Here is a 16,035-nt window from a genome sequence, read left to right as displayed (position 1 = left end):
AATCTAAAGGGGGTCTCCTGCATTACAGGCAGATTCTTTACCAACGGAGCTATCAGGGAAGCCTACTCTGCTTAATGAGAGAGTCAACAGACAAACATTTTGATAAGAAGTTAAGTGGGATGGCAGGATCCTTTGGGGACCTAACTCCTACTGTTAGGGCCAAGAATTTGGAACTAGAGTACTAACACTGGGGAAAAGAAAGGCAAGCAGGGGAGAGATATAAGGGCAGCCCCCAACCCCCACCCCAACCCCTGGCTGGACAATGGCCATCCCAAGGTTAGAGACATGGCATTGAACAAAAAGGGTGTGTAAAAATCAACAAAAAGCTCAAGCTGCTAAGTGAACTCCTCAATATATGAGGCTGAAAAATGCAGAGGGAGATCTTTCAAAGTCCTTTAAGATGCAGCCTCAGGTCCTTAACTTCTGTTTTTCATGTGGAAAACAATACAAAGCCACTTGAGGAGCCAATTGCTATGTGCATGGAATATGGAATTATACTGGAAGACTAAGAAACAGTGAGACCAGCTGGACGCTACTGCAGAGATTCAGACCTGAGAAGGGCTGGCTTTAGAGGGACACTTTGGTGTGCAGGAAGAATGGGTTGGATTTGCTGTGCAAGTGCAGAGAGAAGACAAAAATGGTGGGGAGTGGCAGTGAGGGAAAGACTGTAAGAGGATTTGGGGTTTTTGGAGGTATAATTAAAATGCACAGATCTTAAGTGTGGAATGAATTTTGATAAATGTGCTCATCTCTGTCCCCTGCAACCCCAACAGAGGTTTTTAAAAGACCGAATTTCCAGTGCCTGCAGATCCTAAGTGAGGCTGCTTCAAAGGCAAGAACCTGTAAGCCACTGAAGAGAGAAGTAAGGACTAGAACTCTAGATCTGAAAGTTATATGCAGCCAGCAAGTGGAAATCTCTTGAGCAAGTGAACACAGGTCCAGGAAGAGGCAACCGGAGAACAGGCCCAATTTGGGGTGCGCATGGACCCACTCTCCCACTGTGGGTCTTCTTTGCTGATATAACTGCAGAGGCTTCTCTTTGTTCAGGCCTTCAGCCTCAGACTTATCTTAAATGAGGAAGAAACTGCTTTCTGAGCTGGCCTCTGTCAGTCTGTCTTATGGAACTTGCAGAAGGGCGTCGCTGGGGGGAAGGGAGCGGGAGGATTCCAGAGGAGGGTCTGCACCTCCTCCCAGCAGCCTGCACAGCTACCTTGCTGAGCTGGAGCCCAGCTTCCTCAGTACAGCGTGTTCTGGCAGCCCGTGCACCCCGTGGAGCACCCCTGCTCCAGGTGTGCGCTCGCAGTAGCCCTCCAGCACTGCCCTCGGTGTTTGCAGCTCCTGCAAGCTTGCACGCAGCGGGAGCCGAGTGGCTAGAATTGGGGGGTGGTGGGCGTGACGGCGCTCCTTAGAGCTCTCGCCCGCCCAGGCAGTCCCGGGAACGTTCTGAAAAGTATCCAGAAGTTCTGTGCCGCGCGCGCGCGCGCGCAAATAAAGGGCACAACCCCCCACGTCTCTGGGCGTTGCGAGTCCCGACCTCGCCAGTCCAGCTGCACCTCCGGCTGCAGAACGTACGCGTTCTGCGCCTCCTCCTCTCCAGCCTCGCCGTCGGCCGGGTGACCCCCTTGCAGCTACCGGAGAGTCTGCGCTTCTCCTTGGGGCACCATGCCCAACGATGATGCGTATAGCAAGCCCTCCGCACCGTCGGAGGCCCCGCAAACCCCGGGGGCACCACCGCAGGGCAAGGCCGGGGGCGGCGGCGGCGGTGGCGGATCCGACTCGGGAGCGTCGGGCACGGGCGCCGTCTCGGGCAAGAAGTCTCCGCGGCTGCCCAAGTGCGCGCGGTGCCGCAACCACGGCTACGCGTCGCCGCTCAAGGGCCACAAGCGTTTCTGCATGTGGCGGGACTGCCAGTGCAAGAAGTGCAACCTGATAGCAGAGAGACAACGCGTGATGGCCGCGCAGGTGAGTGCGGGCGTCTGGAACCGGGCTTCAGCCTCGAATTTTTCGAGTAAAGCCCCTGGAGTCCCTGGGGCGCCATGTGGGGTTCTGAAGGAAGGTGGCGGTGCTTGCCGACAGCCACTGAGCGCTCGGGGCCGGGGGTCCTAGCCACGCTCCAATGTTGCGCTCCGAGGGCCTGGACTCGTCTCCGATGCCGCAGGCGGAGCCAGGGAGGTGCGGGGTTCACTCGGCTCCCGAAGCTCCGGATCCGTGACCCAGCGGGAATTGTGGGGTTCGCCCCTTCGGGGACCCTCTGACTGTCTGACTTTCTCTTTCAGAGCTAGCTGAGAGTTGCAGGGTTCGCTCTGCTTGGGAGTCCCCGAGATGCCTAAACTCATTCTCCAGCAGAGAGTTGCGGGGTTCGCGCTGCTAGGGAAGGGGTCCCCGGGATCTCTGACCCCGCCTCCAGCAGCGAGTTGTGGTGTTCGGCCCTTCGGGGAGCCCTAGGCATCCGACCTCACTCTCTGAGCAGAGTTGGGGGGCTTGCTCCCTCGGATCCTTGACTCCGCCTCGAGCAGGGAGCTTATAATTGGGTGGGGGTGTTGGACGGTGCCTTCTCGGGTTCTGGTTAGGGGGAAGCGGAGACCCGGCCGGCCGCAGCTTCTACGGATAACGCGTCGCGGCGGGAGTCTGCTTTTCTGGAAGAGTCGCCCTAACGGACGCCGGCGCGGCGTGGTCCTCGCTGTGTTCTTGGCGCTCTTTTTCGTATTCGCCGCGGTGGATCCTGGCTCAGCCATTTTGAGCACTAGGGAAATTTCATTTGCGCTTTAAAGTTTGCTGTCTCGACCGAAGATATTCAAGTACAGGTTACTTTGAATGTGTTTTAAAACACACTTAAGAATTTTAAACGACCACGCAGAGGAGAAAATGCAAGCGTTTGAGGTTTTGTCTGCTGTTGGGGCAGTACTTTTGTACCTTAACAGAAATAAAGTCGTTGGTATCCTGAAAGAATTTTTAGAAGAGAATAATACACATTCTTTCCAGCTAAAAGTTGTCCCATCCTTTTAAAACAGGTTATTTACAATGAAATATTACAAAGAAATGTTTACTAACGACGTGCTATTTTTGGTTAGGAACGGATAAATATCCTCCACTGAAAATGATATCAGTAAGAGCCTTGAACAGGACTTAACATTCTTAGAGATTATACTTTTTATATACACCCATTTTTAAAAAATGTTTTAAAATAGGTAGATTCGGTCTTCACAGACTGTGAGGGAAGTCATGGAAATACAGGTTGTTTTACTTGGTATTCTTTATTGGTTTTTAGCTTAATCTATAGTGGAAAAGAATACACTGAATATAGCATTTAAATGCATCACTGAACTTACTGGAAAAAAAAAACAACGGCATTTAGTTGTTTTTGTAGGTAGAAAATTTTTTTCTGAATATTTAGCTGCTGGCTTTAATATTTAGTGTGGAGAGTATGCTTGGGAGGGGGATTTTTCTCATAATGTAAGAAAAATATGCATCCGAGTAGGGCCATTACCCACTCCACTGTTCCTGCCTGGAGAGTCCCAGGGACGGGGAAGCCTGCTGGGCTGCTGTCTATGGGGTCGCACAAAGTCCGACACGACTGAAGCGACTTAACAGCAGCAGGGCCATTAAGTTTGAATAAGCTGTATTAGTAGGAGTACTAATTTGTAAGGAGGCTGTTCGCTATGTTAAAAACAAAAGGAACTAAAAATTATTTTAATAGTATAAAACGAGTATTTTCCACACCAGAAGGCTTGTGCTGTGCTGAGTGAAATCCTTTAAACAGCCATGTAACAATCATTCTAAAATAGCTTGAAATTGATCTTAAGAGCCTAAAATGCATTTTTAAATCAATTGCCTCACCTTCCATATTTAAATAGCATTTCCTAAGAGCCCTTGAGAAGTCTTTGTAAAAGTGTTTTTAGTTTATGGACTGTATAATACTCTGTATGTTGTGTGCATGTGTGAGATTTGTGTAAACCAGGGCTTTTTAAAGTGCACTTTTTTGTTGCATTGACATACTTCACAAGTTCATGGGTATTCTTTTAAACATTTGTGGTCAAATCCTTAATATTCTGTTTCTAAACTTGGTTAATAATAGAAAACTCAAGACTTAAACCTAATTATTCAATCTTATATTCAAAGTTTTTTTTTAAGTTGAAGACTCCTCTTGTTAGGAGTAAAATTACTTCCAAGTTAACCATCTTTCTCAATTTAAAGGCTACAGTTTTCCTAAAACAGTCTGTAAATTGTAGTTACGCTTCTGGTTCACCATTTTGATGTCAACTTTTTGGCTTGTATTTCAGCCTCTGAGGTACAGGTGCTTCCCTTTCTTGTTCCATTATCACCAGTGGTCACTTTCAAGAGAAAGTCTGCCTTTTTCGGTTACTTGTAAACAAAAATACAATTTTTTTTTTTTTGGACACAACTTTTCAACCTTTCACTGTTCTTTAAAAGAAGAGGGACCATGAGTAGTGTCTTAGGTATGCTGGGTCCTTTCCAGCCCCCACTGGGAGATATCACACCTGCTTTCTCCTTTTCTCTCCACCTCCACCTCTTTCTCCAGGGACTTCCAACACCATGTTGCAGCCCCCTTTTCCCCATTACTTCCCTCCACAATCCCTCCACCCCACCGAATAGGGCTCTGTGGGTTTCCTGAGCAGCCTCTGCCTTCACTGTCTACCCTGCTCCCGTGTCGGGGGTAGTTCTGCCCCTTCATCCTTGCCTGTCAGGCTTCACTCATGCGGCTCTTCACGCCCCGTTGCAGCACCACCTCCGCTCATCCTTGCACTTAAAGCCCCTTTTGTGCCTGTCTTGCGGTGGTTCACGTTTTGTCTTGAATTGTAGTTGTGTGTTTGCTTCGTGTCTCTCCTTTTAAACAGTGAGTACCTTGGGATCTAATCTAATCTTACTATATCTTGCTGATCGAGGTTCCTAATACAGTGGCCTTTTCCATATTTGTGGAAGCAAGCAATGAGTGATCCCATTCTCCTTCCTTCCTAATCTGTCAGTGCTGACTTCTGCTCTTCACTTTGAATTCCTCTGCTAACTGCAGCTTTTTCTCTTCCAATCTTTCCTCCTAGTCTACACACACATTTGTTTATTGAAAAGTTTTTGAGCACTCACTCAAAGCTCTAAAGGACCTCTGACTCTCAACCATTTTTCAGCTTTGGCTGCACATCAGAGTTACCTGGGTGGCTATAAAAAGAAATTGGGGGTGGGGGAAGAAATGAAGGATTCTCAGACCTCATCCCTGGAGGTAATGGATGGAGATGTCTGGGATGGGCAGGGCTTCAGTGGTTTTGGCAAAGCTGTAGGAGTGATTTTGGGGTGCTGGAGGGTGACCCACTGCCCTGTGCTTCCAGGTGGCCCTGAGACGGCAGCAGGCCCAGGAAGAGGAATTGGGGATCAGTCACCCCATCCCGCTGCCCAGCACGGCTGAACTGATGGTCAAGAGAGAGAACAGCAGCGGCAACCCGTGCCTGATGATTGAGAGCAGCAGCTCCTCGCAGCCGCCACCGGCCAGCACCCCCAGCACGGCAGCTCCAGGTCCAGGTAAGCCTGTGGGCCCGCTGGAGGGAAGAAGGGTGTGGCCACAAAGACAGAGCCTCAGGATGGTTCTGAGTCCCAGAGCACATGTAGAGCTTAGAGGGTTTCTTAAAAGATCCTGCCTCTGAAGGTTTGTTTTGGCTGCCTCACAAAGGAGGTGGGCCTGAATTCTAGAACCAGAAGTTCGACAGCTTCACTTTCCTGTTGTTTTTTTGCCAAGGCTGAATCTGGACAGAGTCAAAATCACAGAATACCGGAGAAGTTAGTCCAGAATTCATCTCAGTCAGCCCCTTCCATTCACGGGATCCTCCTGGTGGGAGCCAAAGATCCTTGTTTCCTAAAGCTGAAAGTCCTTTCTCTGGGAAGGACTGCAATTCCACTTGGGGAACATATCTTAAAAAAACAGATTCTGGGTTCTGAGTTTCCATGGACACTGGAATTGAGGCAAGGCATGTCTCATTGGCTTAAATTCTCTCTCATGCGCTAAGAGTATATCAGGGGCTAGAGATGTATACTGATTGATTTCATTCTTAGAAGAAGGAGATATTAATTCTGTTTTATACTATGTGAAAATTGAGGTATAAAAAGTTTTAGTGACTGGCTACATCTGTCAGACTAAAAGTACCTGAATGGATCCATCTGCCTCCAAATCTCATAGTGCTTACTGCACTGGATCTGTAAATTACCTTGAGAATCATGGTGCTCTAGAGCTGCACTGCCCAACATGGAAGCCTCTAGCCTCATTGGGCTGCTTAAATTTAATTACAATGAAGTAAAATTAAAACTTTTATCCAGAGAAGATATACAAGTGGTAGAAACCTCAAGGAAAGATCTTGATACCATTAGTCATTAGGGAAATGCAAATCGAAGCTATAATGAGATACCACCTCATACCAGTTAGGATGCTTACCATCAGAAAACCAGATAATAACAATATTGGTGAAGATGTAGGAAAAATTGGAACTTTTGTGCACAGTTAGTAGGAACGTAAAACGGTACAGCTGCTATCGAAAACAGTATGGTGATTTCTCAGAAGTTAAAAATAGAATTACCACATGACCCAGCAATTCCACTTCTGAGTGCATACTGAAAAGAATTGAAAACAGCATCTTAAAGAGGTATTTCTACATCCATGTTCATAGCAGCATTATGCATAATAGCTAAAACGTGGAAGCACCTCAGGTGTCCACTGACAGGTGAATGGAAGCGCAAAATGTGGTAAAAAGAAAACTATTTAGCCTGAAAAAGACGGAAATTTTGACACATGCTACAGCATGGATGAACCTTGAGGACTTTATGCTAAATGAAATAAACCAGTCACAAAAAGACAAATACTGTATGATTGCACTTACATACTTGAAGTAATCAAAATCTTAGAGACAGAAGGTAGATTGGTGGTTGTCACAGGCTGGGGGGAGAGGGGAATAGAGGGTTATTGTTTAGTGAGTATAGGGTTTCAGTTTTACGAGATGGAAAGAGCTATGGAGATGGATGATGGTGATGGTTGCAGTACATCACAAATGTAGTTAGTATCACTGAACTGTGCACTTAAAGACGGTTGAGATGTTTGTTTTTATGTTGCATGTATTTTACAACAGTAAAAATAAATTTAAAAATTTTAAACATTTAGTTTCTCAGTTGCGCTAGTCATATTTCAGATGTTCAACAGGCACATACGTAGCTAAAGCTGGCCACATGGGATAGTATGTGCTTCCATTTCTCACGAAGTTCTGTTTAATGGCACTGGTCTGGAATACAGGAGCTCTAAGAAGCTCACCAAACTAGGATCTGCGACATCCCATTGGCAAATATAAAGACATATATTTCATACTAAATACACCCGCTGAGATTCACAGAATCTTGAGCCTTCTAAGGCTCCGTGAAATGTAACCTTGGAGTAGGTTTTAAGTAAACTTTTCATAAGTTAGTTTGCTGTGCTTAATCACTGGGCTAAAGTTGTCAGCTACCTCAGTTCAGTTCAGTCGCTCAGTCCTGTCCGATTCTTTGTGACCCCATGAGTTGCAGCCAGGCCTCCCTGTCCATCACCAACTCCTGGAGTTCACCCAAACTCACGTCCATCAAGTCGGTGATGCCATCCAGCCATCTCATCCTCTGTCGTCCCCTTCTCCGCCTGCCCCCAATCCCTCCCAGCATCAGAGTCTTTTTCAATGAGTCAGCTCTTCGCATGAGGTAGCTAAAGTACTGGAGTTTCAGCTTTAGCATCATTCCCTACAAAGAAATCCCAGGGCTGATCTCCTTCAGAATGGACTGGCTGGATCTCCTTGCAGTCCAAGGGACTCTCAAGAATCTTCTCCAACACCACAGTTCAAAAGCATCAATTCTTCGGTGCTCAGCCTTCTTCACAGTCCAACTCTCACATCCATACATGACCACAGGAAAAACCATAGCCTTGACTAGACGAACCTTTGTTGGCAAAGTAATGTCTCTGCTTTTTAATATGCTGTCTAGGTTGGTCATAACTTTCCTTCCAAGGAGTAAGCGTCTTTTAATTTCATGGCTGCAGTCACCATCTGCAGTGATTTTGGAGCCCCAAAAAATAAAGTCTGACACTGTTTCCCCATCTATTTCTCATGAAGTGATGGGACCAGATGCCATGATCTTAGTTTTCTGAATGTTGAGCTTTAAGACAACTTTATTACTCTCCTCTTTCACTTTCATCAAGAGGCTTTTTAGTTCCTCTTCACTTTCTGCCATAAGGATGGTGTCATCTGCATATCTGAGGTTATTGATATTTCTCCTGGCAATCTTGATTCCAGCTTGTGCTTCCTCCAGCCCAGCGTTTCTCATGATGTACTCTGCATGTAAGTTAAATAAGCAGGGTGATAATATACAGCCTTGACGTACTCCTTTTCCTATTTGGAACCAGTCTGTTGTTCCATGCCCAGTTCTGTATGTTGCTTCCTGACCTGCATATAGGTTTCTCAAGAGACAGGTCAGGTGGTCTGGTATTCCCATCTCTTTCAGAATTTTCCACAGTTTATTGTGATCCACACAGTCAAAGGCTTTGGTCAGCTGCCTAGTTGTCATTAAATAGCTGTGCAACTTTAGACAAGTAACTTAAACTCTCTGGTGGTCTTGTTTCCTCTTCTCAAAAATGAGGGATGAGCTCTTTGAGGGTTTTTAAGATCCTCAGAGTCTTGACTATTATAAAGAAGAAGATTAGAGGGCACCAGGGAAGCCAGGTGAGCGACAGAGTTACAGTACCTGCTGCAGGCAGGTGTGTCTGTGCACCTATCCTTGGGTGTGTTCCTGGGGCTACAGAATCTCTAGCTAACAAAGGGGATGGTATTATTTTCTTGTTTTAGCTTTGTTGTGCATAAAACATATTTATAGCCGTTTCAGAACTTTCCTGTTCATAAGAAGGGAAGGAGTATATCTATCAGAAATACGATTCTCACACTTTGGAATTTTAAGCTGTACCTAATTACCAGAAGATAGTATCGGGTCAGGGCAGACCTGGCGGATTCAGCTGGAGGTCTGATACGGGAATGGTGGTGGGGGTGCCAGAGGAGTAGAGAGGGGAGTAGCTCATTTGATGTTCACAAATATCTTAGGAAGTAGGAATTACTATTCCTATTTACAGATAAGGAAACCAGTGGTAAGGAAACTGCCCCAGAATAAGGCTGAGTTGAGCTGGGATTCAGTCCAGGTCTGTCCCATCCCAGAGCCCACGGATTTGCCGCCTGCCTGTGAAGGGAGGTTGTGAGAATAGTTGCTGTGTTTTCTTGGAAAATGGACAGTTATGATTAGAGTTTATGGTTGAATCCTCAGACGGGATTTGGGGCTTATGGGCAAATTGAAACACAGCAGGGGCAGCACCATTCTCGGTTGGCACAGAAAGCTGCAGCCGTTGGTGTTCACAGGGAGAAATACAGGGACAGGCCCGTGATGGATCAGCATTAGTCCTGGGCATTTTGTTGGAAACCATGGGTGAACTTGGCCTACCCTGCTGTATCCCACATTGCACTTCATGTTTGATTTTACACCCCACCGTGGTGAAGCCTTGAAGGATTTCAGGCTAGATGGAGTTCACAGTGACCAAGAAGTCCTTGCAGGGCATTTCAGAGTGGTGATAGGGAAAGTTACAAATAGAAGCAGCAGAGGAGCATGACAGAAGGTTCAGGGTCAAGGAGGATGTGACCAGATTCCCTTCTTTGCTCCTGGAGCTGATGGACCTTGGAGTCAGTTCAGAGTCTTGAACCAACGCTCCAAGGGAGGGAGTGTGGAAGCCAGTGGTGTGCGGTGCCCTGGGCTCAGCTGAGGGCAGGAGGTTTTGCCTGCTCTGGGAAGATGGGCCCTTCCGAATCAGCCTACCTCATCTCAGCAGGGCAGGAGCCTCGTCCATCATCATCACTCACAGGACGTCCACCGAAGCCCTTGAGTTGGGATCATGAACTTCTGGGACATGAGCAAGAGGAAAACAGAAATGCCAGTAGAATTAAACTATATAAAGAGAGAAATGGACAAGGCAGTGAAGGGAGGGAGGGATGGAGGAAGAGAGGGAGAGAGAGAGAGAGTGAAGCAGACAAGACAGCTTGAAGGATGTTCCTTAAGTTTTATGTAGCACATGGGGTGTCCAACTTCCTGCCCTACATCATGTACTACTGACAAATGTGTAACTAAGATTACATCTCTAGAGATAAGAATTTCTTTAAAATAACATTTAGCTTTATGCAGGAATTGGTAAACATTTATAGAGTACAAAAACATACTCAATGACTACGTTCCAAACCCCAACTTGTGGGTCTTCTATTTGTTACCTCAGGATTACAGGTGGAAGCTTTACCTGTCTGTCTATTGTTTTCCTGTGTATATGTATATCTATAATGTATATATTTAACATAGCAGGAGTATATTGCTCCCACTTGTGTGTAGTTTTTTTTTTAATATAAAACCATGGCATTTTTTAATGGCCTGGTATTCCATTATATCAATGTGGAACGCTAGGATTTGCAGTTATTTTGTGAAAGGTGAAAGTTGTAATGGAACGGTGCAGCCCACCAACTGGCTCCCACGAAGGGGCAGGTTGCTCACTTTCTTTTTCTAATACATGATGTTGACTGCAAGGGCAGTGGCTTAGTGAAATCCAGTAGATGTTTATGTCCTTGAGGCTTCTTAGTTATCTCCTTTTGGCTCCTGAAAGTGCCCAAGAATTATTGCCAAGATTATTGGCTGAATCCTGAGGCCACTGTGAAGGAAATTGAATTTGCTGAATTGTCATTTCATCTATTAGAGAGCTGATCCCTCTGAGTAAGTTAACTTACCACAGTCTCTGTGATCCTTAGCTGAAGATTGGCTAAGCTAGATCAAAACACTGCTGGATGATTCCTCCAACAATGATTATAAAATATTATATAATTGTGGGTAACACCGTGAAGGAACGTTTTGAAGAAATGCTTTGTTCAGTGGTATCTTTTATATGAACAGGATCAGATATGCTAATAAGTGTACTATCAATTAACAAATGATTTCTTCCCAGCCATTTTGGAGGCGTCCAGAAAAAAAGGTGAGCAACTTTAGTTATAAATGACAATGAGTTAATAACAACTTCAGCATTATTTCTATGGTTTTACTTTTTAAATTTTAGCAATACACACACACACGCATATATATATATATAGTTATCAACTGACTTGAAAAAATCTCATAAGCATAATATATGTAATATATTAATAATATATTTTGAAAGTTATCAGCTGACTTGAAAAAAAATCTCATAAGCATTCCTCCTCTTTGATGTGTGGGCTCCTTCCTGTTATTTCATACTGTATTTTGCTTTTCCTTAGCCTCCTGTGCAGCAAGTAGAAAGAAGGCCATTTTACCTAGAGCTTATGCTAAAGTCTCCATAATTCTTGGCTCTTCTGTGCAGAGCTGTCAGATGAAGGGCTGCATTGTAGAGAATTTGGTTTGGCATATGTGTCCTTTGTAAGTGAGAACCTGAATGTTATCTCCTGGGGCCCTCCCTTCTGGAGCACCCTGGGCTTCCACACACACTCGCATGCACACTCCCCCACGCTGAGCCGCCTCCTGCCGTCTCAGGCCTTCCCCCACTGCCCAGCGCCTGTGACCTGTGACCTGTGGCCTGCTTTCACTCACCTTTCCCCTGTTAGGTCAGCCAGGCCTGTGTCTGATATTGACAGGACACCCTCCTTCACTTCTCTTCCTTAGCTAGCAGTAACTCCACTTCAGCACAGAGAAAGAACTCATTCGGTAGGCAGCACATGCCTTCCTGCTTGTGTGCTTTCTAAGGGTTCAAATGCTGTACAAACATGCAGTGTGGTAGTTTTAAAATGGAATAATGTCCCAATGCAGTTTTTTGCCAGTGAGAAATGACTGATGAACTAACAGCTGAAGATGTTGAGTTATTTAAGTTTCTTTAAAAATAAACTTTATTCATTAGAGAAGTTACAGATTTACAGCAAAATTTAGAGGAAGGTATAGAGATTGCCCATACATCCCCTGCCCCCACACGTAGACAGTGCCCCCATTATCAGCATCCCCTACCAAAAGTACATCTGTTACGACTGATGAGCCACACAGACATGCCACCATCACCGAGTCCAGAGTGTACAGAAGGGTTAACTCTTGGTGGTGTACATTCTGTGAATAAATGATGGTGTGTACCCATTATTATAGTATCATACCAAGTAGTTTTGCTGCTCTAAAAATCTCCTATGGAGTTAAAAGTATTTCAGTTTTTATCTTTGCACTTTTCCATGTTGCACAGAAAGAAGCATTTCAAATGAAAAACCTAAACATTTTACCAATTTAGCTTGAGAGCCGATATTTCTAGGATTCTGGCCACTTAGATGAGATGAGCTCCATTTGATTTTAGACAGAGCTCAATTTCAAGTTGATGGAAGATGTGGAAATTGGGTTTAAAAAGGCCTTCAGATAAAAGTATTCCCCAATTTTATTTTCAGAGTCAAAGAAATTTCCAGAATGTTTAATGAAATGAAATCTCCTTAAACTGAAGTAAGAATAGGAGGCTTGAATGAAAGAAAACCCTTAAGATTAATTGTACTGATCATTTTGATGGCCTAGTATTTTAAATAACATCTCAATTTTATTCATTCTAAGGGCAGTCTCTATTTACATGTCAAATATAGCAGTTAATTGACCTGATAGAAATTCTCCATAAACAGTATTTCTATAAAAAAGTTGACAACAAAATATATAGGAAGTAGCCTACTGGTCTACCTTGGCTAGACTGAAAATTTGGAGCCATCAAAAAAGGTAAATACAGTGTTTAAAGTTATAAATTGGTTTTAATTGAAGTATAGTTGACTTAACAGTATTACTAGTTTCAGGTGTGCAACATGGTGATTCAATATTTTAATAGATCATACTCCATTTAAAGTTATTACAAAATAAAATTAGTTTTATAACTATATGTAAAAAGTCAAAAGAAGCGTGTGACTGATTTGCACTTCTGTCTCCATTGTGAAAATGTAATCTTAAGGGCAGGGATTGCAGTTTATTCATCATGTAACTTATGTGCATAGTACGGTACCTGGCTTTGTAGTACATGGTCAGTAAAGTTTTGCTGAATATATTAATGATGGTTAAATTTGAAATTTTGTTTTAAAACACTGTGTTAGTGATCATGAACCCACCTACAGATACAGAGTAAAATCACTGATCAGTCTGCAATTTTGGTGATATTTTTAAGTGTTTCTGATTTTTTAAATGCCTAAAAATTCAAATTAGTTTAACAGCCTAAGGTATAATTCATATTCTGTATACTTTGTCTGTTTAAAGAGTACAATTCAGTGCTTTTTTTTTTTTTTAAAGTAAATCGCAGAGCCGTGCAACCACCCCTGTAATCTACCTGTGGAGCGTTTTCATCTCCTAAAAGAAACTCTTCCCTTGTAGTCGTCTCCGTCTGCTCCTACACTGGGGTCATAGCTGACTTTTTTCACTTAGCCTGATGTTTGCAAGATATACCCCTATTGTAGCCTGTATTAATATTTATTATTCCTTTTTAAAAACTCAATACTACTCCGCTGTATGGATATGGTGAGTTTTTTAATTCATCAGATGAAGGACTTTTGGGTTGCTTACACTTTTTGGCTATTATGAGCAATGCTTACATAACATTCTGGTGTCAGTTTTGTATTAATATATGTTGCATTCTCTTGACTATATTCAAAAGAGCACAATTTCTGAGGCATATGGTAACACTTCCCAAGTGGTGCTAGTGGTAAAGAATCTACCTGCCAGTGCAGGATACATAAGAGAAGTGGTTTCTATCCCTGGGCCGGGAAGATCCCCTGGAGGAGGAAATGGCAACCCACTCCAGTATTCTTGCCTGGAGAATCCCATGGACAGAGGAGCCTCTCAGGCTACAGTCCATAGGGTCACAAAGAGTCAGACACGACTGAAGCGACTTAGCACACGCACACACGGTAACACTATGTTTAACTTTTTGAGGAACTGTCAGAGTTTTCCAAAGAGGCTGCACTGTTTTACTACATTCCCACCAGCAGTGTGTGAGAGCGTCAGAAAATTCATGCTAAAGTTTTTTAAAATTAAAAGGTAGCATGCCTTCATTCAGGCAGAAACTATAAAGATACAAAACCCAGTCAATGGGTCTTTGGTGACCAGAAGTTTAGATCATGGAGGATTCTCTGGGATTGCATCTTCTTATTACTAGAAATATTAATATATTAATACTGCCTTTAAAAAATTTCCTCTTTTCCCTCATTATCGCATATATTTTATAGTGAAAGGAGTAGTGTTTGAGGAATTAAACCACAGAAGAACCTGGTGACTGGTTTTCTTTGTTGTAGTATTGGCTGATAGAAACATTGGTTTGTTTCTGAAGGGCTTAAGCAACTTCCTAGACCTTGGGTGACAAGCATTTCCCCAGAACAAGGGAGAGGGGATTCTACTGCCCTAGAAACGTAGGAAGAACAATTTTTATCTTTGGGCTTCTAAAAGTGGAAGACTGCCATCACTCGTGTGGAAAGCAGAAGAGAAACCCGAGAGCTGGGGAGAATGGACAGCTGTTCTCCACATTACCAGTGAGAAGAGAGTAGATCATAGGTTGTCATAGCTGTTGATAGCATTGGGAAACTTTATAGGTGGTAACGTAAGTGTTGTTGTAGTGCTGTACAGCTTTACATTTGCTGCCGTAGGAGACTTTTGGAATATCAGAAAGCTCATGTGTGTTAGCTGTTTCTCCTGTCTGTTCCACAGTGTCCCCCCGAGTCCTTGACCCTTGGGTTCCTGGTTATCTGCTGGTTCAGGGATCCTGTCCATTGACTACCCCTTCAGCCACACACTGGATCTTGTGAATGCCTTTCTGTCTGGTCTGTTGTTTTACTAGCTAATTTATTTTTGAAAGATTTTATTGTGGCAAAATACGCAGAACATAAAATTGACCATTTTAACTGTTTTTAAGTGCACAGTTCAGTGGCATTAAGTGTATTCATATTGTTGTGCAACCCTCCTCACCATCCTTCGCTAGGGTTTATCTTCCCAAACTGAAAGTCTCAATCTACAGAGTGAGAATTCCGCGTTCTCTCCCTCTCATGACCTTTTTGCTGAACACAGCCTCTTTTGTTAGCTTGGCTTTCTTGGCCTCTGGAATCACCTGTAGACTCACATGAGATGATTGCTTTTATCTTGTCAACATCTGTTCTTTCCTTTCTTCCTTCTCCCAGGTCTGCAATTTTTGCTTTATTGCTGACTTCTGTCCTTGTTCGTATGCTGTGCTTAGTTGCTCAGTTGTTTCCGACTCTTTGCAATCCCATGGGTTGTAGCCTGCCAGGCTCCTCTGTCCATGGGGATTTTCCAGGCAAGAATACTGGAGTGGGTTGCCATGCCCCCCCTCCAAGGGATCTCCCCAACCTGGGAATTGAACTGGGGTCTCCTGCATTGCAGGTGGATTCTTTACCAGCTGAGCCACCAGGGAAGCCCATACACCCGTCTAATCTGTGCCTCTTGGGTAATGAGGACTTTTAAACTCTAGTAAAGTCTCTCAGAGGGCTGAGGCCAGTAGAGAAGGGGACCCAGGGTAAGGGCTGATGCGCGATTCTGTGAATTCTGTACCTCTGCCAGGTGATTTGGACTCTGAGCCTAGAAATGCTCTGTGAAGTGCTGTGAAGCCCGTGGGCCCCTGGGGGCTCTGGCTGCTGTCTCACTGGTTCTTGACTAGTCATGGTTCCGTTGGCAGTGGTCCCAAGCAACTCTGTAAGTGCGTGTCTGAATTTCTGTCTCAGTCTAAAGGTGTCTTACTTTTCAACTTGTAAAAAAATTCAATGTGATGACCAAATTTGCTGAACCAAATTGTATTTCACACGCAGTTTCCTCTGGTCTCTCATGTCTGTCGGAGTTTACAATCACTAATCCCGTCTTAGTGTACAATACCTCTGAGCATACTTTTCAGAAAAAAATGCACAAGAAACTCTTAAAATAGGCTATAAGTAGCTGGTTTGTTATCAGAAGGAATTGCCAATTCAGTATTCAAGTAATAGCATATTTTCT

The 16,035-nt window shown here is 44.2% G+C and overlaps 1 pseudogene across 1 annotated transcript; it reads left to right on the top strand.

Annotated features, from left to right (window-relative positions):
* The first annotated feature begins 1,516 nt into the window (after nucleotides 1-1,516).
* On the top strand, nucleotides 1,517-9,996 carry LOC147366976 (doublesex and mab-3 related transcription factor 1 pseudogene; annotated as a pseudogene). The gene has a single exon (XR_015169669.1). The product of XR_015169669.1 is annotated as a doublesex and mab-3 related transcription factor 1 pseudogene (transcript).
* Nucleotides 9,997-16,035: the final 6,039 nt, after the last annotated feature.

This window comes from Bos grunniens, chromosome 8, assembly GCF_055505025.1.
Source record: "Bos grunniens cultivar Pamir isolate PY7600 chromosome 8, Bosgru_T2T1.0, whole genome shotgun sequence".
NCBI classification, from domain to species: Eukaryota; Metazoa; Chordata; class Mammalia; order Artiodactyla; family Bovidae; genus Bos; species Bos grunniens.
This window is presented reverse-complemented; position numbering and strand designations above follow the sequence as displayed.